Source organism: Rhinolophus sinicus, linkage group LG04 (assembly GCF_036562045.2).
Source record: "Rhinolophus sinicus isolate RSC01 linkage group LG04, ASM3656204v1, whole genome shotgun sequence".
NCBI lineage: Eukaryota > Metazoa > Chordata > Mammalia > Chiroptera > Rhinolophidae > Rhinolophus > Rhinolophus sinicus.
In genome coordinates this window covers 64967753-64985168 of record NC_133754.1, presented here as the reverse complement: position 1 = coordinate 64985168, position 17416 = coordinate 64967753, and the positions used below count along the sequence as shown (strand labels likewise).

General features: G+C 33.9%; 1 protein-coding gene across 10 annotated transcripts in view; it reads left to right on the top strand.

Annotated features, from left to right (window-relative positions):
- NRG1 (neuregulin 1) overlaps positions 1-17416 on the top strand; it is a 977086-nt gene that overhangs the window by 839587 nt on the left and 120083 nt on the right. The gene's annotated exons all lie outside the window — the stretch shown is intronic.

Below are 17416 nucleotides of genomic sequence, written 5' to 3'. Positions count from 1 at the left end.
CTTCACAAGCTTTTAACCCCAAACAATATCCACTTCCTAAGATCATGTTCTCGTGTATCCTCTGCACTTATTGAGGGGCAGGGTATCAGGTTTGGGAGCAGGATGGTATTTGCTGTTTGGACTAGAAATAGCCCACTGCTCTGCTTGGAGTCAACTAGGTGCCCCCTCCCCCTATGATACATATAGATATTAAAAGATATCTGACGTAGTAGTTTTAGGAAATTGTAGTGTCTTTGAATGCTAGAAAATAACTGCATAGCCTCTGAGACCTGTTCTGGGTGAGCAGTAGAGAACATTGTGGGTTTTGCTTGTATTTTTTTTTTTTTTAAGTATGTCATGATGCCTTCAGCCACTGCCTGAGGCGCAGTACCCAGCTATCTGGGGCCTCTATTCCAAAGCTCCTCAGTTCTCCTGTAAAGTCAGCTGTGATGGAGTAAGGAAACTATATGTAGATGCCCTTAATTCACATTTGATACCAAGTGACTAATTATGAAAACGTTTGAAAGCAAGTCCCTAGGCAAGATCTCAGAGTAGTTTTCATCTGTTTAATGTTAAATGTGCTTTGTGCTTATGGAGTTCTACAACTGTTAGATTGATTGGTGCTTTGTGCTGTGTCAGGGGAGCTTAAGGCATTAGCAAGGACTAGTAAAAATAGTTATGATACTTATAAATTGTGAATCACATAGAATTAAATTTTGATACCCAACAGGGGAATTTATCAGACCTTGAAAATAAAATTTATAATGACAGTCTTTGCCTTATTTTAACTCTGTATTTAAAGCTAGTCCTCGATGTGTAAGCTCTTCAATAAATAGATGTTCCCAGGTATTCAATTCCAACCTGGAGAATGTGTTTAAGGAACAATTTCATTTGCCTATCAGCGTGGTAGAAAACCTTTGAAAAGAAGGTCTGTACTTTTGGCAACTTCAGTTGTTTTGTCACTCTGTTTAAATAGATCCCATTTGACCTAAAGCCTTTCCTTTAGGGTTGGTGGTACCAGAACTGTAATGATATGATGTAAACATATTTTTTATTGCATGAAGTATGATAGTTTGGCTACATTTTAGCTAGATCAAGCATCATTTAACTTGAATAATGACAAAAGTCTAGTAAGATCAAACAGGAAATGAAATCCTAAGAAGGACTAAATTGGCTTCCTCTGTTTTCTAAAGACACTCATTACATACTCCAAAATGATAATCCCTTCTGGGGGATTCAGGATATTTGCTATTTAATTCTACTTATAAAAATATTATTATAATTATATAAATTTTAGCTAACTTGCATTAAGGAATCATGTTGAGCTTTGTTTTATATTTTTTAGTGTTTATTATATAAAAGCAAATACTTTTCTTTTTGAAAATAAATTTTTATTTTTGGCATTTTGTCTGGGAATAATTTTTCCCCTGCCTGATTCATTGAATAAAGTTATTGAAACTCTTGTAATTGGAACCCTTCATGCTATCATCAATGGGTGCTTCTTAAGCGTAGCTGAGTAAGTTTGGAAGAGAAGAAATGTTTCTTTTGGTTTTCCAGAGCCTTAAGGAACTGAAATGAATCTCTCAGTTCACATTTCTATGCATTGCAATACTGTCTAGAGGAAAACAATTTTGAAATCTGACTCTGATCTCTAACTCTCAGCAGAATTAGTTCCTGATATATAGTAAAAGTTTAAGACTAAGAATGAAGACTTTATGTACCATTACATTAAAATATTTCAATGTGCCATTTTCATGCATCACTCCCCATTTATGGTAGGCTGTCAGTAAATATTGTTGAATTGATTAAAGAATACATTTTTTAAAATCTTATGAAAGCCATGCTTTATTGTTTGAAAATCGAAACCAGTAGTGGCAGAATCCTAAATCCAGTCTTGGTTAAAACAGTGAAAGCAGCCTGAGTCACTCAGCTCATTTAAAGGCAGCATCACACAGCACTCTGCATTGCAGGAGTGCTGTGACAGAAACACATCTCTATTCAGTAAAGGTTGAAGGTGGAACTTGAAGAATCAGCACTAGCAATAAGCTGGACTTAAACATTCAAAAATATAAAAGAGTCAAAGGCCTTGGAAGAGTTTACGTAGGTCAGAAATAATCAGCCCTGAAGAACAGGGTCTTTTTTTTTTTTCCATTTAATATCAGCCTGAAAGGAGGCACTGGTAATTCCCTGTGTGTGAAAGGCGAATTATGCTATTATAATGTCATCATGTCTGTGTGGGCTACATTCTTTGAACTATTGACATTGATGTTTTCTAAAGTAAATTGTGAAAGGCCGTTCTGAAGTAGTATGGATTCAGCAAACCTGTTATGTATTATAACGATTTGGGGTGCTTTTTGGGTCAGTGTAAAAAAAAAAAAAAAAAGCGCTGCAGCTTTGTTCCTTTTCAACTCCTTAGGTACAAATGTGCACATCCTTACAGGGAAACACCCCCTTCCTGCCAGCCCTGTTTTGAGAGCCTCTCACTGCTGGGTGAATCTTGAGAGGGTTCAGCAGTGGTAGTTTGTATCCTGGGCCTTGTTCGCTGCCTTGCCTGTGATGCCAGGTGTTTTCTCTGCCAACATCCTGTTTCTCCCCAAAGACTTCTCTGACCCCCTCAGCGTCAAACTTCTGCTTTTCTCTTTTGTAACTCACTTTGGACTTGAAAAAGCAAAAAGAAGAAAATAAAAATTGCTCACCCCTGAGACCTACCTAACAGAAATAATATTGCCAATATTTAGTGTATTTTCTTCTAATCAGTGTTTTTCATTAAGGATTTTTACTTATTCATCCTCCCTCTTATCTACTTAATGCATCATAAGCATTTCCCCCATGTAATTAAGTATTTATCAGAAATTTAAAAAAAAATTTAATTTTCTTTTTGAAATCACGGTAACAATAAAATCATTCTTGACTGGAGGGCTTTAAGGGATATACTTTTCATGTGCAAACACTTTATCATTTTTGCCCGCTTTATATTATTTTTCCTAGCATTTCATAAATATTGATAGACTATCAAAGTTAGTAATCCCTGTATGAGGCAAATTTTAGCTACTTCTTTTTTGTAATTAGGAACTTGCATTGTGCATTCACTAATTTTAGAATTGTTAATTATAATTTTTTTAAAAGTTTCTTATAATAATCTCCTGATAAAGATCAACATTATTTTCCTTCATTTTATTTTATTTGTAAATCGGGTATCTGTGATTTAAAACGTATAAATAATTTGCTAAATGAGTATCCTGTTACACACAAATGACAGGTTTTAGAAGGAGAACTTGAACCTTACAAAACACTAAGTGGGGCTATCTTGTTCCTGCTTTATATAAAATCAGCAAAAAAGCAAATAGATTATTTAGAACAAACCTTAATGACTTCTGTGAAATGCCAGCTGCCGATGACCCCATTTTGAAGATAATTTTGTCAAATTCTAGAAAAAATACAATTGTTATACCACCACTTTACTGAATTAAGCACCATCCAGTCCAATTTAATATGTGAATGAAGAAGACAAAAAAGAAAAGCCAAATCAATAGAAATAGGAAAGAAAATAAAGATAAGTTTCTGAAAAACAGTCTTAAGTAGTAATATGTTTCAAATAATAATAATAATAATAATAGCAAACATTTACTGAAGGCTTACTGTGTGCCAGGTACTATGCTGGTGATTTACATGAATGATGGCTCATAGTTCTTACAAAACATTATTCCATTTTTCAGATGATGACCCTGATGTATCTTGTCTAAAGTCATACTTTAGCAGGATGCAACCCTAGTCAGTACTCTCACCTGCTATGATCCATGAGGTTTAGTTGCCTCAAAGAAAAAGCCTTTAATATTAAAAAGAATGAGATTCTGTGAATAGACCGAAAAATAGCCTTTAATACCAAGTGGAATGGGAGTATGTGTTGTATATTAAGGTAAACGCATTGCGTGGAACCACCTGAGCCCATGTAATCTTTATGCTACACATCAAAGCATGACAGGTGGTGAGGTAAAGTGGAAAGAACGCGGACTTTGGATGGACTCATGTTCCTAAGTCTAAATAGTGGTGCTGTTAATTACGGTGTAATCTTAGGCAAGTTATTTGACCTCCCTGAGACACAGATTCTGTCTGTATAATCTTGTTCATCTCAAACCTATATGGGTAAGCCTAACATGGGAAAATGAATGTGACTTATTTAGGACAACCTTGCTTTTAGATGGTCTCCCCTAAGTATGGAAGAGAGTGAATACCTAAAAAAAGTGATGTGTCACTGAAGAGAGAATGGAAATCAGGGAAGTCCTTGTATCTTATTTGAACAATGTAAGACAGCATCCTTACTGTTGGAGGAGGAAGACAGTCAATGATTTTTAGTCTAAATGATGCTGCTGGAAAGAAAGTTCTATGCCAAGAAATCACTGTGTCGTTTCAAAATATTATATATCCTCAGCTAGGGCTGCATTTTGAAGGAACTTATCCAGAAAGTCCTCTTTGGAATCTCTGAATGAAATGAACAATTCAATCTTTAATTTGGCACCTAAAAGAGCTAGCTGAAGGGGAAAAAATATGCCTTTTGTCTGCAGAGACATTTCTGTTATAATGGAATACAGCATTTTCACTTGGGAATAGCACAGTGATATGTATTGATTAGATGGGAGGGGGTTTGCTGGCCCATTGGTGAGATTTAGAGCTACGGTTCTTACATTCCACCCTCAGCTATAACTGACTTACCTGCTTTAATGGTAGAGAAACTGCCCAGACCTTTGCTTAATGATTCTCAGCTGGGAAAAAAAAATGACTTTTCAATTCCAGATCTTTATTTGTGGCAAAATATGAACCCTGTCCTGTCACTATTGGAGAGCTACTTCTAATTGAATGCAAATTGTTTCCAGATTTCTATAAACATGGCATTTTCAAGTGTGTGGTGGCTCTGTCTGCTATAGACAAACAAATAACTACATCCTATAGCAATAAAAGAATAATTTGGAAAGGAAATTGTGCAACTGGTATTACTTCCTTCTTTCTGATTGCCTAGAGTTAGTTACAGATATTTAGGACAATATCATGACTTGGAACAAGAGTAGGCGCTTGTATATCACAGCCATTCAGATGTTCGGGTAAGTTATTGCCTCCATGTTCAGTTCATTCATTTTGTAAGTGAATATGTCTTTTTTTTTTTTTTCCTTATGGTACTACCTGCAAGTGTAATATAATTCTTAAGTTCTACCTTTGCCCTTTCTAAAGTCATTCACTGTCTCTCATTGCATTTCATTGCTGGACAAGATAATCTCAAAACTCTTGATCAAGCTTACAACTAAATCATAGTTTTTGTATATAGTTGGAATTAACATTCTACAAAATTATTCTTTTGAACTATACAACTATATGTGTGTGCCATGTGTATATAAGTGACTAGTATTTGTATCATACTGTATTTTATTAGGCATATTATCACTTACTGAGTCATTTATTCACATAATAACTCTGTGACCTAGATTTCATTCCCTTTGTCAGGTTTATGACTGGAGGCTCAGAAATTCAAAAACTAAATAGGTGTTAGAGCAGAAACTTAAATCTGAATCTCTGATTTCAAATTTTATGGTCTTTTGTCACAAAGTCTTGTGAGCTCCATACGAGGAGGCCTTCTTTACAAAAATGAAGAAAAGGCATCAAAACGGAGTTTTTATAAAGACTCCAAAAATATAATCACATTTATTCCAGTTATCTCAAAGCAACTTTACTGAAATATTACACTCTCCACAATCTACAGTGTAATAAAATGGACAGGAGAGCCCTTAGTTAATGACAATACAATTTAAGGGTTTAATGCTATAAAAGGAGGCAGAAACGTTGACTGGTTTTATTACTTTGAGAATGATATGATCTATTGTAAAACATGCTATTTATGGAGATGGAAATCATCATAGAGCCATCGTATTAGTGGGAATCTGATCTTCATCAAACAGGCAAATCTTCCTCAGTGGTAGTTTGTATTGGTTTATAATTCATTGCCAGGCTAACTACTGTTTAACTTATTGTATAATATTATAAATCCTAGAAATTATTTGTATGATGGCTAAATTTGTTAGTAGAAAATTGTCAGACCTGGAGCAATTATTTCTCTGTATTTTATTATTTTGGGGGCTTTTTACTGGACTAGTCTCTTGAACATTAAAAAAAAAAAATGTGTCTTCCATCTTTTTGTATATCAGCTGGGAGAAGGAAGGACATTTTTATTTTTTGTCTTTTTTTTAAGAGAAGCATTAAACTATAGTGTTATTAATTATTGCAGACAGAATAGTTAAACAGATTATATATAAAAGATTAAAAAAATTTTAATGGTGAAACGGAGGCAAGAGAATGGAGACAAAGAGGTATATATCAAGAAAACATCTAGGAGAATAGAGCTACCAAGATTTTGATAAATTTACTTATGCTGAACTTGGTGGCTTTCTTAATTCTTCATGTTTTCAACTTATCTAGGAATCTGAGAAGTAAGAAGATAGGAATAGAGGTCTTTAAATTGAAAGACCCTGGATGCTATAAGAAACAGCTCCCCCACAAAAAAATAAAAATATAAATAAAAATAAAAAAATAAAAATTTAAAAAAAAGGAATAAGATAGAGGAAAGAGTGAGAAACAACATGATAAAGTAGCAAAATAAGAAATATGGATGGTGATTTAGTTAGACTTTCTCAATCACAAGTGATAGCAATTCAACTCCAAGAGTTTAAATATAAAGGGAGTATATGGCTTACATAACTGGTCCAATTTGATCCAGAGGCTCAAATGATATAATAGGATGGTTTCTTAGTCTTCATGCTTTGCTCCTCTTCATATGTTAGTTTCATTCTTAGTGGGTTTTCTCTGCCTGACAGGGAGATAGCTGCTGGTATCTCTAAGCTTGAATCCCCTCTGCTCATAATCTAAAAAAAATAAAATAAAATAAAGAGACAGTCGACTCCCTTATTAAAACAGCAAATTTTAAGGAAGAATTTGATTGGCTTTGCTTGCATCATATGCCTACCCCTAAGATAATTACTGTATCCAGGGAGATTAATGACTGATTGGGCAGGGGCTGGGTCAGATGTCTTCTGCTGTGTGTGTTTGGGTTAGTGAGGCAGATGGGCTCAGCCCCATGGGAACTGCATGGTATAGGTTCATTACAGAGAGCAGGGTTCTGTACCTAAAGGAGGGGAAAGAAGCTAGACAGGCAAAACCAGGACGGCCCTCTGCAGCGCATGAGCAGACAACTTGAGAAGAATCAGGAAATAAGTACCAGTCACAGAGAATTTTAAAGGAAAATTGAAAATAGATGTTATTGAAAATTAATTGGGAAGATCAAATAAAAGCAAGGTTACCATTTTAAACAATGAGGTAGAAAATGAATACAATCAAAACATCATTTTTAAAAGACTCTTTATTAGTACCTATGAGCTCCCTGTAATCATTCTTAGGAATACACTCAGCTTTAATCCAGGAACTCAGGCTTTTCTGAAGAAAGATAGAGTAAAACAATGAGTTCCAGTTTTCAAATTACAATCCATGGGAAGCGTTTTGAAAGATGTAAAATGTTCTGACTTTGGATTTAAAGGTCAAAGAGTACTGGATCCAGTTTATTTTTAAAAAATATCCGTGATTAAGTAGATTTTGAAAAATTACTAGTTTCTTTCGCCAGAATAACTGCATGTTGATTAGGGGTTTCTTTTGTCTTCTCTTCTTTTCTTTGCTCTTCTCTTCACTTTTCCTTTCAGTAAGAAAAGAAAAAGCAGCATGCTTAGCTCATTCCGTTTAATGTTGCATAGAAAACTCAGTGGGATCACACTAATCCAGGCTTTATCAGCCTCACAGACGGCACCACTGAAACCTAGAGGAGGCCCTGTCTCTTGTCGTTCATCTGTAGTCATCTCTCACTTTGCTCTGCCCCACTCTTATTATAATGCATCGAGCATTAATTCATTTCTTTAATAAAGGTGCTCTGTATACATAGTTCAACTAATCATCAAAGAACTGCCTGAATAGCACTTTTCATTTTGTCTCTCACTCTACCAGAGGTCAGCAAAATCTTAATAACCAGTTATATGCGCCGGTGTAGTTTATAACCTAAAGCTGTGCTCATCTTCATCCAAGTCCATAACTATCTCTTATTTAAAAGATTTGGTGTTTAGGTTGAATTGTTCATCAAATATGAGCTATCGTTTTGTTCTTTGCTCAGATATTTCAGACCCTTTTCTTCAGTGAATATCAAGCTTTTTAGAAATGCGACAAGGAGAGAGAGGGAGGGACAGACTGAGATTGGCTTTGTTAAATATTTCAGAGACTCTTATTTGTAATGATGAAAAATTTCATCAATCTTTTAATTTTTGGAAGGAATTTTTGGCTATTAACATCTCCATTCCAATAGTAAGAAAAGTAAAATATAAATAGGGATAGGATAAGAGACAAGTAAGGTCAAATAAATAAAAAAAAGTGAGTGGTAAATTTAGGATTAAAATTTGATGACCCTATTCTGCTATTTGATTCTTAGATTACTGAGGACTTTCCCTCTCTTTAATAAAATAAACAAATAGTTAATAATTCAGTTCCTACGAAGTTCCAGCATGATGCTAGGAACTGTGATGTGTATTTCTTGGAGAAAGGAATGGTTGAGGGAGATAAATAGAGATTAATCCTTGGGCTGAAGGAGTTTGCAGTAAAGTAGAAAGGTTAATTGTGGTTAATTATGCTAATTGTGTGTAATGACACATAATCATAATACGGAGTAGAATATGGGGGGCAGACTGTTAAATCAAGTTTTTTTCTTTAATAATATTGATTAAGAGAGAATACATTTATGCATTCTGTGGTATATGATCTAAAAGGAAATATGTTTGGGTAGTTTCATTTTCTTTTTTTTTACTGTTTTCTGTTTATAAGTAGTCAATTGCTGTTTCTGCTTTACATTTAAAGCTCAATAATTTTATCAACAAATCTGAATCTTGAAATTTATCCTGCTTAAAAAAAGTAAAAGACTAATGAAGATTAAAAAGGTATCAAAAATTAATTCATATTAAGTATGGCTTTGAAAGTAGTTTGGGGAATTTTTCAAGGATTTAGAAATTTAACTGGAAACTTTTAGAGGAGCATAATCACAGAATGGTAAATGGAACTGCTGTTTATCAGAAACCTACCCTTATGCATAGATGGACTTACAGAGACATGTTACATATCTGAGGAGGTATTTTTGATTAAGTTACCTAGCAATGTATATGGAAAGGTTGCAATTTTTTGAAAAATTTTATTTTCATGATGTAAGGCCTTTTTTTCTTTTCTAAAGGTCATTCAATTGACCCAAAGGTGGGAGAAGTGGCAAACTTGAAAATGCATGTCTAGTAAAATAATTAATTCATTAAAATTATTAAATAGTGGAAAGCAAAATCTTTCTTTCCATGATTACTCTCTCAATTTTCTTAAAATTCACTTATTAAAAGCAGTGATTAATTGACAAGCAGTTTCTATGTCATTTGATCAAGTTTTCAACTGCAAATATCTTTTATGGGAATTAAGATATACTAAGAAAAAAAATCCATCCTGCAAGAGAAAATATATCCAATGTTATTTCATAGTGTTCTATACAAACAGCCTACATTTTAACCCAGAGATCTAGCTATGTAATCAACCTATAAAATTCCATGTCATTCACAAATAATGTAATTTTGAGAACAGATCATAGTTATTTATAATTTTTAGTCTACAAGGCTCCAAGAAGGAAGTTTCTGCATTCCGCATGCCCCCCCAAAACTGTAAAACTAACATGTCCCACCTCCGATGAAATGTACCAGGAGGAACCTGCATTGCCAGACAGGGTATTTTTATGATAAATGTGATATGAAGGGAATATGAAGAGGAATAGCCTTGCTTATATCTGAGAGAAAATTATTTAAGTGGCCATGGTAGATTCTTGACACATTTTGCACATTTCCTTTTAGTTGATCGACGTGGATGTTTTTTCTCTGCTATCCTCATAGCCGTTTCTTAATTTCACATCCCTAATGTTCCAAAGCAGAAATGCATCATTGTTCAGATTTTCCTCAAGTTATCTGTGAAAAAATAAACCGTACACAGAGTCTTTGGGTATGTTTTAGGATGAATAGATTATGGGGGCAGGAAAATTACCTTGTATGTGCAAATGAGACTGTGTGTGAAAGCAAGATAAGCTTTAGGAAGGAAATAGGTGACTCTAGGGCACATAAGGCGATTATTGGAACCTTTAAAGACCTTTAAAGTGCAGGTAAAAGGGCTGAGATTTAAAATTGTCCAGCCTAGTGAAAATATAAAAATGAAACAACATCCACTACATGTATACAAACAGAAATGAGTATAAAACTTTCTGCTTGTTTTTCTAAAAAGCTTCTAGAATATTGGCTGTGACCTTTTGGGTAACACATACAGTGAGGAATGAGTCTATTAGAAGCTTCTGGTTGAGAGAGTATTCATGAAGAATAGGGTCAGCTATAACCTCATTAATTTTCAAAATGTCACAACATCACAGCTCATTCACTCCTTTCTAAAGAGAAGGGCAGACGTGTGTGTGTGTGTGTGTGTGTGTGTGTGTGTGTGTGTGTATGTATGTTAAACAATACTCTGAAATTATTTTAAAAAAACATTTTTGTCCAGTCAAGGAATAAAAACAAATTCTTAACTATGTCATTGTTACATTGAGATGCTAGATTATCTTCCACCCCAGCAGTACTCCTTTGGGTCTCCAAGGGAGTTCTTGTTCAGACAACAATTTTACACTTATTTTGGATACAGGTGTGCACATCAGTTCCAAAACCAGAATGTAAGGTCTTAAAGGAAAGAATTTTGGTTTACTTGTGTCTCCATTCCCATAACATACCACTTTCCTGGCTCCTAGGAAGTGTTTATTAAATGGATGTAACCATTAACAGTGAGGTAATTTTCAATTAGATTATCACCATTTTTTAAAGTTGTATACATATTTAATTATAGGAAGACCACCTAAATCTTAAATCATGAAGACATATATTTAAATATTGAAACTAAACTTAAAAAAAAACACCTTGACTTAATATGTATTAGAGAATTTTAAACATTTTGAGAAGTATTTCACACTCTGTATGCTTCTATTTAAAATTTTTCTGGCTTTTGTATATGGAATATTTCTTCATTTTATGATAAATACTTGTTTAGAAGGTGATTTATCAAAATCTGTTTCACTTTAGATGGGATTATTACACATTATTTGAAAATCTGCCTATTAACTGGTTGGTCGCTGTCCTTTCCCTGGTGCTGAAGAGTCAGGAGTAAGGGAATGTCACCATATCATTAATAAGGTTGCGTTTCTTTTATTATCAATAATAATAATAATTAATAATCAAGTAAATAGTAAAATCTTTTAATGAGCAGCTAACATTTGTCAGGTGCTTTCATCAGAGAATAGATATCATTAGTCTCATTATAATGAGAAAACTGTGGAGCTCAGCGAATTCAAAATTTGTCAAGATTATACAACAGGTGGCAGAAGCAATATTTCACTCCAGCTTCTCTGATTCCATGTCCTGTGTTCTTTTTACCCAATGAAGGCAGAAGTAGAGGGTGAAAAAAAACATAAAAACCCTCAGAGGGCTCTTGTTGTGACCTCAGTAATACTACTCTCTTTAAAGGTCATGTGATAAGTGTAGTTATGTTTAAAAATTGTGTTTTTCCCTAATGAGATAACCTGGACCAAATCTGTTCTATGACTCAAGCAAGGTTCCTGCACAAGGTACAGAAATATATACACACATTTACTATGATAAAAGACGTTAAGAATAGGAAGTTTATATATCTAAATAAATGAGTTAGTTTTGTTTGGTACTTGGATACTTTAGAAGGAATACCATGAACCTCTTCCCCTTCACCTCTACACACACATTTGGGATGGAGGGAGAATGATGAGTGTGTTATAGTAGATAAAAGGTGTATGCATTAAATTTCTGGAGCTCGGGTTTTTGAAAGAAAAGAATAAACATAATATATGATATGTAGCCTAAACTACCTCATCCTTGATTTTTATGGTAATTTTCAGATAAATTTTGAGATGCAGAATAAAAACCATTCCTTTTGATATCAACCATTCCAGATTGATATGTGGTTTTAACAATTCCTACAATGACTTTTCTTTTTTGTGTGTGTTTAGATTCACTTATTTTGAGAGTTTTTAGGGTGCTTTTTTTTTTTTTTTCCAGTCAAGATGGCAGTCTCATCCCTTGCTGCTGTTAACTTTAAAGCCTTTTGCTGCACTGGAGTGTAAATTCCAAGTGACTGACAATGATCAAACAGAAAATGAAAGTTGAATGGCACTATCTCAAAATCTATTTAAAGCCATGACAGGTATCTGTCTGTAGCAACATATCAGTTTTGAACACATGAAGAATAAGAAATTGTGGCTTTTTTTGTGGCCAGGTTTCTTCTTTGAAATCAAAGGGGTAAAATACCAATTTGTTCTAAAACAGATATGGATTTCTAAACAGGGTAGACAATGAAAATACACAATTAATTATAGTTGAACTTGAAATCTGATAACTTTGTATCATACCTCTTTTATACCAGTTATAATTTTCTCATTTGTATATAGATACTATAGTGGTATAAAAAATAAAGCATGTATAACTGTAATTAAAAAGCAAGCACTTAAGGTAAGACACAAAGAATTAATTGGGATTACACCTCTTCTTTCTGCATTGACTGAAAAAGCTTGGTGATCTGAATTATGCTTCAGCAGTGAGCTCAGGACTCTCTCCAACCCCCAAGGCTCTTTAACATTTGTTATTACTTAGCTATTTTATTTGGCAGGCATCCCTTCTATCTCATCTTCTAATGCACTGGCAAGGTTCCTATTGCCAATAGCTTAGTCTACTACTGCTAGGGTAAGCGGCATAGCTGAACTTTCTAGCCTCTGCATCCTTATAAATAATGCATCTGGTTTCCTGTAACTACATGAACCCTTAGACTTTGGTAGGCAAGTCTTTGTTAGTGTAAAAGAGTTGGGAGATGAACAGTTGGGAAAATAGTTTTAGGCAGTTATTATTACTGATTAGAACCTGACTCCATCATATATGCATTAATCACTGGGTTAATGCTAATGGAATGCTTATGATATTTATAGTAGACATATAAACAAGATATATAAAAAGAATATCTTTGCTGACTTAAACTACGTGCTTAATTCAACATGGAAAATTGCTTGTAACGTTAATATAGGACCTTTGAAACTCTATTGCTCATAATTAGATCGAATTTACTCTTCATTTTAAAAATGTCTTAGTTTGCACAGAATCCATTGACTTTATTTTTTGGGGGGGGTGTACTCGTCCTCAGAACAATAGTGAGATATTGGTTAAAGATAATAACTGATATCTCAGGTAGCTTGATGGCATAACACATTATTGGCTTTGAAATGAAGAAGGAAAAATGCTATGTTAGTTAAATAGTTTATACATACATGTTTATAAACTTTCATAATTAGAAAAACGTTTTATTTTTGAGCTTCAGTGATAGTGGTACTTAAACAAGAGAAACCAATTTTTAAAAGTGAAAATTGTTATAACAATATCCTTTAAAATGGACCTTCAAATAGTCTTAACAAAAAAAAGAAAGTTCTATCCCAGTACATATCCTTTTCTCCACTGAACATGCCATCATTGGACATTCATAGAATGATAGTGTTTGCCATTAAAATTATGTTGTAAGGATAAAAATTTCAAATTGATTTAGATGTTGAATGAGAAATAGGTTACTCTAGAATCTTGTGTACTTTCATCAGAAGTAACTGAAAGAAGGAAAGATCATGTTTCTATCTAGATAAACTATGTTAATCCTGATATTTTTATGGTTGATTAATTACCATCAGTTCACATATGAACAGCTCATATATTTATGAAGATGATAGCTTATAACTTTAATTGTAAAACTTATATTTGGTCATCTTTAGCTTTTGCCATGTCAATGATTTTGCAGAGCCTCAGTAGTTACCAGAACTAACGTTAGTCAAAAAGTTAATACTTATTATTTTGAATCCTGTTGGACTTCCTCATTGATTAAACTAGTTTCTATAAGCAAGGAATTTGACATCAGATCTATATTTGTGTGAATATTTTCTCTTTGATTTTGATTACAAGAATCTTTCTGTTTTAAAAGTTCAGAATTTTTATGAAATTAAAACATTTGCTCAGCAATTCAGGAAATGTGGCTAACTCTCCTTTAAAACTATGTGTTGGCATAACCAGTAAATAAGGTCTTAAACTGACCAAAAAAACCCAATAATAAAATGTATTGATATTTTATTGGATTTATTTATTTTGAACCACCCATCAAAAACAATCAAGCCACTAAGATTTTTTAAAAAACAAAACCACCATCTAATTACTATTCTAGCCTAGTCTGTTTTGGTGGATGGTTTTAATTTATTTTTCACTATTTTCTTTTCTTTGCTTTCTTTTTTTTTTTTTTCTTTTGGTGGAGGATGCGGGCAACAATTATTTTCTGATGGTTACTGAGGATGGAAATAGATGGAGTATGTTTTTCTGCCTCTACTTGTCCAATACTTCTAAAAGCCTCTTGCCTCGACATGGTCCCTTCTGGAATTGAATCTCTGTATTCTTCTTCAATCACTAGTCAAAACAAAACACTATCAGAAAAAAACATTTTCATAACTAAATCCTGAGTGAAGGACAACCTCAGATACTTACACATGCGTATACAATAAACAGTGTTTCCTGATAGGCTCATTAAAAAATAAAAAATCACTCCATAGTATGTCCACCACACAACTAGAATTCATCATAAGACAGTGGACTCTCACTTCTGAAGTATTTGCATTTGTGCCAGATTGGCATTAGGAAAACTAAGTCCTCCATTAGAATGTGTCACTATGGAAGAAGGAACCATTGCAGTTTCTTTCTCTCTTTTTCTTTGCCTTGTGTAGGGCCTGGTGCATATTCAGCACTACTGAATGATTACTGAATGAATAAATGAATGAATGAATGAATGAGTGAATGAATGAATGAATGAATGAATTAAGTTATCAAAGGCAACAGGGAAAAGGTCCACCTAGAATGTGTCTGGAAAAACTGAGAAAAGACACATGCTTTAAAAACTATATGGGAAATCTGTAGCAGAAGTGGCACTAACTAAAGGCTAAATCTTCCCTTTTCACTTTACTATGAATAATTTTTAACTTGCTGTAATTGAAAAATGTTTTAAAATATTAGTTTAATTTCTTTTTAAAAATTGAAAGAGAAAAGTTAAATTTTCCTGCTAAGCTCTGGGTTTATAGCATGTCTTTTTCCCTCATCTTGTTCATATTGGAAGAAATATGAGAATGCAGCAATAAGACATCATACTATTTAGTAAATTAAAGTTTTTTGATTCATGTACTTATTGTCAACATCATTTAATTGGTTTTATCATGCCAGAGTTAAGCCACACAGCATAATTAACGGGACCACCCCATGTTGAGGATTCAATTCCGGTGTTGGAAAAAGGCGTACTGTTCTGAGAAGTAAATCTGTCCAAAGTGGAAATTGTAATATGTATGAACACATATGTTCTCGTTATCATAATTGTTCTTGTTCTCTTCTCTTCCTCTTTTCTCCCCTAACTTCAGTCTTATTTGGGTCCAAGTACTGTAGAGCTCCACAGAAAAATTCCTTACCACTGTCAAAATTTGCATTCATGTCTTCACTCTCGGCAGATAACTTTACTTGCTGCTTCAGAAAAAAAAGAGAGACTATTGGTTGGCCCTTCTTTTACCTTCCTGCTACCAAATCTATAAGCCCCAGCACAGTGCCTGGGACTTAGGTATTAAGTAGCCACACAGTAAACATTTTTTTGGATGGTGAATGGAGAGCTAGATAAATTAACACATATTTTGGATCTTTAGAAATGGTGGCTATTAATGGTGACCTTAAATATGAAATTTACTGTTTTTGAGGAGCAGGTCATTCTTAGGTTTTCTATTTTTTACTGGCCAGACTGTGAGAAGAAGTTCAAATGCTGAGCAGCAAATTTCCTCCTCAGTTGCTGTATATTGGCTGAATTTCAGTAATATCGTTTCATTTTGAGTTGGACAACTCAAGCATTTAGTCTTGATTTTTTGACAGCATACATATACTGAAATAATTATTTTGTACCCATGCAACACATTTTTTTCTCAGTCATAGTTTTTTTTTTTTAAATTACCTGTCACCAGAAGTACAGCTAGCTCTGAGCCTGAGATGCCTAAAAATATGTTACCTTCCCATTGCACTTTTATTTCTTTAAATTTCAGAGTCTCTCTGCTATTCTTTTGCATTACCAAATGCTCAGGTGCCTTGGAAACTGCTTAGTAATACTTATCACAATAGATTCTTTGGCTTTAAGGGTGTGACTCGTTAACAATAATTTAACGTTTGATATACTTATTCAAAAATTTTTTCCTTGAAGTCTTTTTATGAGTGAAAGGGTAGAATGAGGGGGATCCTTCTGGATGACTTTGGTATCAGTCAGTAGTAGACTACAGTAGTAAACATTTGGAAGGTCACAATAGAAGAAAAGATTGGGCTGAATTCAGATATTTAACCTGGGGTTAAGAAGACAACCTGAGAATGGGTTATTTGCCTGACCTCTAGTGACAGAGTCATGGCAAAGCCTCAAGGAGGAATTTTTGAGAAACACTTCAAAAGATTTATGTTTCATTTGAGAAGCCTGTCTAAAAGCCTCTTGAACCGTTTCAGTTAAGCTTATCCTTCTTATGGGAGGTATGTAGGGGCAGAAAAGAGCATATGGTTGAAACTCTCTGCACCGCAATGATATGTAAAAGAAGTACTTTTCCTGCTAGGTTAAATTACTCTGCATGCCTCTTGCTGTCAGTGACATGATTTAGTTAAATACAGATGCTTTTAGAAGGGCTTTGTACCGCATCATAAATATTTAATAGTTTTATAAGATATCTGTATGCATAGCTGGGTGGGAAATACAGCAGTGGAGAAGCTCAACCTCTCTATCAGAGCCTTGGGCCTTACAGTGTCCACTGACCAGTTGACCATTGAAAAAGATATTTTTAGGACGGGAATGTTGTTAACAATAAAAAGATTCTAATTTGTTTTTTTCCCAAGAGAGTGAAGGTTACTGTCTAACCGTTCTGATTTTGTCAGTAGAGTGAACTTTACAATTTCCCTATTCACATTATTCATAGATGCTTCAGTTCCCTGGTGATTAAAGTATAGCATAAGAAAATCCTTTCTCAATAAATAAATGGTATGGGGGAAGGGGTCAGGAAAAGCTCTTAGATTTTCTGCAGCAACTAATGGTTTGTCATATAAAGCACTTCATTGTCATTAGCTAATGGTTCAAATTACATGAATCTTATATTCTTGATAAAATTTTGAGATTAATCTTAAAAGTCAATTTCTTAAAGTAAGAGTGGTAGGAGAAG